Source organism: Chaetodon trifascialis, chromosome 3 (genome assembly GCF_039877785.1).
Source record: "Chaetodon trifascialis isolate fChaTrf1 chromosome 3, fChaTrf1.hap1, whole genome shotgun sequence".
Lineage (NCBI taxonomy): Eukaryota > Metazoa > Chordata > Actinopteri > Chaetodontiformes > Chaetodontidae > Chaetodon > Chaetodon trifascialis.
In genome coordinates this window covers 6,468,805-6,477,691 of record NC_092058.1, presented here as the reverse complement: position 1 = coordinate 6,477,691, position 8,887 = coordinate 6,468,805, and positions in this window count along the sequence as shown.

Below are 8,887 nucleotides of genomic sequence, written 5' to 3'. Positions count from 1 at the left end.
TGTCATGTTCTTGTTACAATAATCATCCTGTGCGGAAACCACAAAGGCACTAATATAAGATGCTCTCTTTAATACAGGCCTGCAATAAGACTGCATTAGTTTAAGTAATATTTCAATATAAAAACATCTAAGATAAAATGATGCTTATGCAGAATAAACCCAAATGTTTTACTTTTGGACAAATGTACTCAGTACACTTTGTGCTATTTCTGCCACCTTGAAGTATACTTAAGGGTATCAAGTAGTCCTTGAATATACTTGGAGTGCAACTTTTTACAAACTTTCATGTGCTATAGTCCACCAGTAAAAATTCAAAACACACTTGCAGTACAATTGTATTATATCACCAACATGTTGGAAATAGACATAAATGTACTTAAAATGAAGTGAAACTAAAGTGATTAAACACGCTGATAGTGAATCACAAAGGACTTGAAAACAAGTATTTTTCACTTTACTACTATTAAAAGTATTAATAACTATAACTTTGGAGCTTTAAACTCTTGTCATCAAAACTAAACAGTAATATTTTACTTGCCTTTTAGACGAATTATAGCGTCTCTTCTGCTCTTTCAGTTCCTGAGTCAGCAGTTATTGAAAGGTGCGTTGGTTGAATACACCACAGTGTGATTGACCGGGACAGCTGGAGAAAAAAAACAGCATTCAACTATATATAAATCATAGAGAGAACACCTTAATTTAGGGATATTCTATAAATAAATACAGGCTTCCATATGGCCTAGTTAGAGTTTGAAGATGGATTAGACTTAGGCCGCAGCAAAGTGCTGGAAAGTAAATGGAACAAAAGAATATTGGAGACAGGCCACATTTGTTCTACTCTGCGCTTCACACAGTGGAACATGTAAACAACATCATAAACGTCAAGGCAAAGTCTGAGCTGTGACAGTGTTCAAACACACAGTCTGTAGCATTTTCCATACTGCGGTGGCAGGGCCGGCCGCCACGATAAATCACTTACCGCGGGATGAATTGTTGCTGATGGATAAAAAGATAAATCCCGCCCTCATCCTTCAAAGTTCCCTGCAGGCCCGAGAGCTCACGCACAATGCAGCTAAAGGATGGAGAAAAATGAAAAAACAGTTAGGTGTAGCCACCTGGAAAAGGTCAGCCTTGTTTGTTCTCTTCCGCTACGTCCTCGTGTCCGGAACAATTAATACGGGCACAGGGAGGGGACATGTGGGTGGAGGATGGGCAAGGCGATAAACTCAAGGACTTCCATTAGGATGTCCAAATGTTTCTGTAGTGTGCGCGGCGATGGTGATAAAATGGACGTGATGATGCAGATAAATAGCTCAGTCGATAACTGGCTCAACGGCATCTGGCGATATATCCCTGAAGATGTCAAAACACTCTGCAATCAATTGGCAGTTTATACATCAAAGACATAAATCAGTCGAGTGTAACAGTCGATGTCCCAGCTGGGATGTCTGGCTGTACATTCATCCTGCAGGGGAAATTAAAAGGGTGTTGAGCTGACATGTATGGATAATTATACACTTACTGTTCAATAGTTAATTACAGCCATAAGAGCCTCTCTTCTCAATGAATTGAGAGAGGCTCTTCCTCTCTTCCTCATAGCACAGAGATAATGGCTGGCCAATCACAGCTCCTGTTCCTGCTCTGTGGGGTTTAGTGCATTTAGAGAGGGACGCTGGAAGAAAGTCTCTCTACAACATTAAATATTCACAGCAACAATCAAAAGGCACCATTAAACAGTACTGAAGAAGAAGAAGAAGAAGAAGAAGAAGAATTGGAGGGATAATCCCCTTTAATTGTCACACAATTTTACATGCTCATGCACACACATGCCATGCAATTGGTGAAACTTGTCCTCCACATTTATCCTACCCTGGTCGTCCTTCCTCCGTGGCAGACCAGGAGGACCAGGACCAGGAGCGGTGGGCTGCCATCCAACCCGCGCTCAGGGACCCAGTTCCTGTTCGTCACCACTGGTGATCTTCTTGCATGTTTGCATGTTTTTAGTGGGGTTTTTTAAGGAGGAAATCCCAGGTGTACATGGGGAGACCATGCAAATCCTTTCCTTGAGCAGCAGGCACTGAAGGCATGGTGGAGAACACATCCCCGGCGCCCACAGCGGGAATCGAACCTTTTACCTTCAACCTTCTAGTTGTGAGGCAACAGTGTTGCCACTGTGCCACCGTGAAGAGTTTAGCATGAAGCTAATCTTCTGTGGTTTGAAGCATAGACACATAAGCAAAGGCCGCCACTGTCATCAGATTCTGAGTGAAATGGTGCTGAACTCTGATTGTTGCAAAAAGATATGTGACATCACCTTTTTCCAACTTCAAACCAGGAAGAGGAGTGCAGACAAAAAAACACAACCACAGAAATTCTGAGTGTGAAAAAAGTGTTTTTACAGAAGTTTGGTGTTTGTTTGTGGTTTTCAGGCCTTAAGAGCAAACAACAACAGCAGGAGCCAACACAAGCGTGGCTGACAAGGCGATTATATATTTTATAACATATTTCATCAGCTGCTGTTAAGGTCCAGCATAAACCATTAAGCTCAACTTTAAGCCAACATGATGGGAAGGGATGGAGGTGCTCGGCATCATGGAAGTGCAACCATGTGCACAACATCTGCTGGCTGAGAACCGAGCAAACTGCTGGTGACCATAATGACGCACTTCTCAACAGCACGACTTTAACTGATCACTTTGTTAAGCTTTTCAAATGCACCATTTAACAAGTTGACTGTAATTAACCCCTGAAAAAAAAAATTAAAAAAATCTGTCATCTCACTCCAGACTCCATAAAAATAAATAACAATTTCCTAAAATAAATAGTAGTTGATGTGCTTTTCTGAGAATGTTTTTATGTAACTTTCATCAGTCTGACCTTTAATTTTTAGACTCAACATCATTAGGATTTACTGAAGTGTTTCACATGGAAAAAGTAGTAAACCACTTGATTCTAGATTAGTTGAACCTCCACCACATCCCTGATTGCGACACTGATATATTAAGACTATAAAGCTGGATGGGTTGTTAAATCCTTGCTGCACTCTGTGTCGTGTCAGAGATAGAGACTATATACATGGGGAGAGGAGGAGGGGCAGGCAGGGGTCCAGATGTGGAGGTCTGCCCATCTCAAAGAGGGCTGGAGCAGAGCAGATGGTACTCTGCGCTATCACAGGCATGGCTGAGATTAGTTGATGTGAGAGGGGGCACAGGACTGATGCGGGGGTGGGGGTGGGGGGGCACTGAGGGAAGTCCACATCTGGTTGGATTATCCAAGCAGGGAGGAAGCCGCGACGGACCACAGGGGAGACCAAGCATCACTCTCTCACAGGAGCGGGCCGTCGAAAATAACACAACACCTCAAACAAATGAGCAAAAATTCAAGCAAAGGTTACGCAGGGCTCAGGTCGTGAGATGGTTTTTGTAATCTTACATTTCAGTTGAATTCAAAACGTTAAGACACAGACTCATTTAAAAAAAATATACATGGGTGTCCTGGGAATAAGGCTGCAAACAAAGCCAGTGATAGCAAAACCTGTGTGACTCATGCTGACTCATTTGCCCAAAATAAAGGAAAGATGCTGTGCCAAATGCTAACTTCCAGGTTCATGGCCTTTTCCCTTCAACACTTTTATTTAAGAAACGATTTCAGCTGGGGGCAATCGTTCGGCTAATTGTGACCAGTTAATATGAGAGTCAGCGATCACTGCCAGTTATCCTAAAGCAGGGAGGACATGATGTCCTCCAGGAGCAGACAGGTTGTCACTACGCACAAAGGCTTCTGTTTATGACTGGGAATGAAAGTTGAATTGACGTGACGCACAGTTTCTGCTGTTGTAATCATAAAATATTTCAAGCACTTCGCTGTCAAAGAGCCAGAGGATGATCATCATTCTTTTTTAATGGAACGTGTTAATTCATGATTGAGTTGTAAATTTAAATATCGTCTACTTAAAATGCAGCGAATGGGAATCTTTGTATGAACCAGTTATTGTCCCCTGCCCCTCGTCTCAACATCTTTCTCAGCTTTTTCCTCCATCGTTTTACTATCCACTCTTCTCACGGTGATGTCGCACATGCTTATTCCCTCATTTATGCATGTGTTGTATGGTGTGCATGCACAAGTGTGCAGCAGAGCCCCAGCCCTCGGCCTTGCTCGCCTTTAATCCAGACTCATCTCTGCTAATTAGAGAATAAATCTGAATGTTGTGTTCCTTGTGAGCACACAGGATTTTAATTAGAATACAATGACAGTCAGAGACTGACCGAGTTTCATTCAGACACTGGATATTCTGCTGTGCAGAAAGAAGCAAAGTGACAGTGTGACCGTGCTGTGGCTGCTGTGGGAAGACGTTCTGTTAAGATCCCTTCATGTAAATGTTCCTGGAGCGTTAAAATAGGACAACTATAGTCACCTGAGAGGGTTCTCTAATGATTTCATCTTGCAGAGAAACTGATAGGCACGCTGTGACAGAGAATCCTGCCAGTGCCATGCTGCGTAATTGCTGAGTTACTCAGATTCACTCAGCTGATGAGATGCATATGCTTGACCTTGACGAACAAAACAAATCACACAATGGATCTCGGCGAAGCGGCTATAACAAACGTTGTGTCTGAGAGCTCAGGCAGGAGATCTTTGGGAGCAACGACTTCTGCGGTGCTCGATCAAGACGGAGGACTCTTTGTCAAAAGTTGTTAAATCTAAAGCCTGTGTGCTGCACTGTGTGCAACACGGAGGCCAGCCACTGACTCAACTGAAGTGGTTGTCAAAACACATCATAATTATCATCTGACTGCATTCACAAAGGAAGTTTTTATGACTGCGGCTTGTTTTCATGTAAATCTAAATGAGTGCATTCGTATAAACTATTAAAACTAACTGGAGTCACTACTGTTTTGTCCTTTTTGACACGTGCACACATTTCCCTTTCACACCAAACACATTAATAATAGTGCTCACTGCACATAACTCACATGGCTGTGATGAAAACTGTGTTTAAAGGTGAGTCATCCTAAACAAGACACAATGATGTGCTGACAGGGGGGAATCCTCCACACAGACAGCGCAGTAACACAGCTTCTAACAGGAAAATGTCTTGCTGAAAGGTTGCAGGTTGGCTTGTTTATTAACTGTCCTGTAACAGATAACAATCATGAAAGGTTAAGCTCCCTGAAACTGGACGTGTTGGATCCATCAGCTGCAGAAAAACGGCGACTCCTGTTTTGTGACAGGTTGCCAAAGCATGTTCATAACAGAGAAATGATTAGATTCCTGAATTAATTATCACCTACAGCAGCATCATTACACATTTATGTGCCATAATTACACAGCACGTTTCATAAGAGAAAGTCTGCATGCGCCAGTGCTTAGACTGCAATGATGGTTCCTTCATCTCTTTTGTTACTGAGTCATGAATGTATCATGGCTCAATCAAATATTCATGCCTAATGTTTTATATTAATAGGTAAACAGAGCCAGTTTTACATAACATGGCCTGCAAATATCGTACTACAGTACACAATACAGAATGAATCACACTCTTATAAAGTTACAAGTACTGTTTTGCCTTATTGCACTGCCTACAGAGGACACTGGAAACATCTGGTTCATAATTATTTCAGAGGAGAGCAGTGATGCTCTGCTTTTCTTGTTTTTTTGTGGCATAATTCCATTCAAATAGGTTATTAGTACATTAAATCTTATGTCAAAAAGCCCCTGATCGATATCTAGTTGTAAACAATACACATATCCATTAACTCGGTAAAAGCACTGACAGAACTAAAAAGTTAGAATTCAAACATGAGTAAATAAAACGTTTTGGACATCATGCAAGTAAAGATAGTAACTTATGGCTGCATGACTTGGGTAAGATGCTTTGTCTGAGGGACTTTTTTTTTCATAAATTCACCTTTTAATCATGTTACATAATTAGAAATTAAGCTGAATGTGTCAGCAATACAACCATGAGAAAATTAGACATTTGTTACCTCAAACTTGCATTTGAGCAACTCATAATATTAGCTATCACTGCCACTCTGATATCAGATAATGTTCAGGGTAATCATTTGTTTAATAATTGAAAACTGTTATTAATTAATATTGTTCCACCATGATTAATGCAGTGAGTCAGTCAAGGACTGCCATCTAGTGATGAACCAGGGTCATTGCAATTGGCCTTCAAAATAAGGGCCCCTTTTTTGCTGTGTATTAAACAATAAGTATCAGAGGCAAATTTAAAGGATATTCATCTGTTAAAGTTCTTAGAATAAGGCAAAGTGAACCACGTGTCATTCCAAAGAGAAATAAAAACAAAATTAGGAATCAAACCTTTTTGCGAGAGGCCTCGGGAGGAATGTGTGACAAACACATATCTGCATGTTTGAATATTCAAAGGTCTCTCATTAAGGCCCGTTTCGTTGTTGTAATTCTCACAGAAATTGCCTTTAATAGCTCGTTTTTACCATTTCTTTTTAGTATTTTGCATTTTACTTTAACTGAGAAAGGCCTTCTTGATCAAAAATGTCAGAAATAAAAAGAATATAAGACAAAGTGAAGTCTCACAGTCATTGTTACGCTCCTTAAAAGCCTTTTTTTTTGGACCTCTGCTTTCCTAAGGAAACGTTGTTTTCGTGTTTACGTAAGGATGAGGTTACTGCAGTTCAAGCAGGCTGGAGAATTGTGTAAGATATTGCAGTTCTTCTTGTAAAAGTGGATGCAAGTCCTTCAGGTCACCAGCAGAGGTCAGCAATTACTTATTGCCCATAAAAGGTCAAGATGTTATGACACAGACGGAAAGCCTCTGGGAACTGCGGCAGTTCACATTCAGGAACTCGTGCCAAATAAAGTCGACTTGTTCCGAAGCAGCAACTATGAAAACAAAAGTCTAAAAATGAAAGTGTGGTAACAGGAAAGTAATAGCTTTATTTCACATTTATCTCACACAAAGAAGATGTTCATTGTGTTTATTTATTTATCTTTTTGGCCTTCACAGGACCTTTAATGGAACCAGTAATACTATCACTAACATTTTTCATTTGACAAAGCAGCTGACATAAAAATGCTAATGAATGTCTACTATTCCAAGGCCTTTTTTTTGTTGTTGTTTTAGAAAATATCAGCACAAAAAATGTTTTCTCTCAGCTTTGGAAGCCTCGAAACATTTTGTAATTTTGTTTTGCTTTTACGGGAAACACTGAAAATGAAAAATATTAATGAATGCTTTAATATACTGTAGCTCTTTAACCCAAATAACCCCAGATGAACATGTGTACTCCAGTCTGAGCAGTTTCTTTCCACTCTTGTCTGCTTCTACCATCAGAACATCAACAAAGCCAGGGAGTCAGCTGTCAGAGAAGACCGTAATCCTTTTCTTTCTTCAATGTGCCCTTTAACTTTGCTGAGATCCAGCTGAGATTAAAGTATTATCCCTTTCCATCAACTCACGTTAGATCTGTGATTTATCCTTCCTTATGCCAGGACAACCTTGGAGTAAGCAGGTTTGGAAAGGTTACTCTCTCTCTCTCTTTTTTGAGAGGAGGGTGGGGATCGCTAATTAATTTTTATTCATTATGTGTAACATTTACATAATTCACAAAAACACTTGGACTTGGTCAAGTTTTTTAATCGTTTCTGCAGAACTGGTTCAATTATTTTTACATTTATTTTCAGTGTAATGCTAATCTGAATAGTGCTTTTACCATCAATTAACAGATTTCCATGTGTACAATTGTATCAGCCTGTGAATCCATAAACTACAGTAAGTGTGCATTCATCAGTAGTCAAATAGCACTTTAATTTTCCTCAGACTGCAGTTTCCTTTTCTGCATTAAGCACATTCTGTATTGTCTACTATATTGACAAACACAAATGATCATCACATAATCCAAACATAATATTTTTTGACAACCAACTCAGTGTAAAATCTGCTGAATTATATCCTCATATGAGCAATTCTGTTAATATTCATTATAATTCACAAACCTGTTCTTAAAGTGAGGAGCCAGAGGGATAAGACTGAGCTCCTCCATAAAAAATAAATTGGAGAGAAGATTATAAAAGTATCTGTGAGAGCACACAACTACAGCAAAAGGTTTTTAAGGCGGCCTATAAGGATACATTTTCCTGTTCACTGGTGCGAACAATTGTAGAGTAAAATTCATTTCGATATAAAAGCTCAAATATGCTGTGAGTCCATAAAAACTGTCTCTCAGCTATTGTTAATGGAGCGGTGCTATATTTTACATCTCGGTGACAGCTCAATCACAGGCCCATGTCTTTCACTTCTTCGGTTTCTGTCTTTGAATAGAAGTCACACCTCTTCACAAATGGACTGTGCTTGAAACCAAAGTGTGATGTATGATGGATCTTCAACGTGAATGATGTCTCTCTTTCATAAATCAGAAGCTGCAGAGAGTCAAGTAAAGTTAAAGTGGATATTCCCAAAAGGCTCCACACAACAGTACTATAAAACAATAAATTAAAGCCTTAAATCATCTCCAACGAATGTGTAACAATGCGATTTTACCACATGGGGGTGCAAAGGCATCATTTAGTAATTACGCAGCAGCAGCAGAGGGCCTGCAATCACTCAGTGTGCAAGGTGGTGCTGTTCTCATTCACATGCTTTTGTTTACTTCCCTGTGATCTGATCCTGACTGTTAAACACAGGCTGATTTGCATTAAATTTAATCTCACAAAATACTGAATCCAAGATAAAAAAAAAAACAAACAAACACACTTTTGGGTTTGGCTCTCCAACATTTTCAAGAGGAAAAAAAGGAAAAGACCCTGCCAAGAAATTAGCTTTCCTTGTTAAAATTCCTTACCATAGCGTTTAATAGAAATCCAATTTTCGTGGGGACATTTTAATACCTATAAATCCATCGGG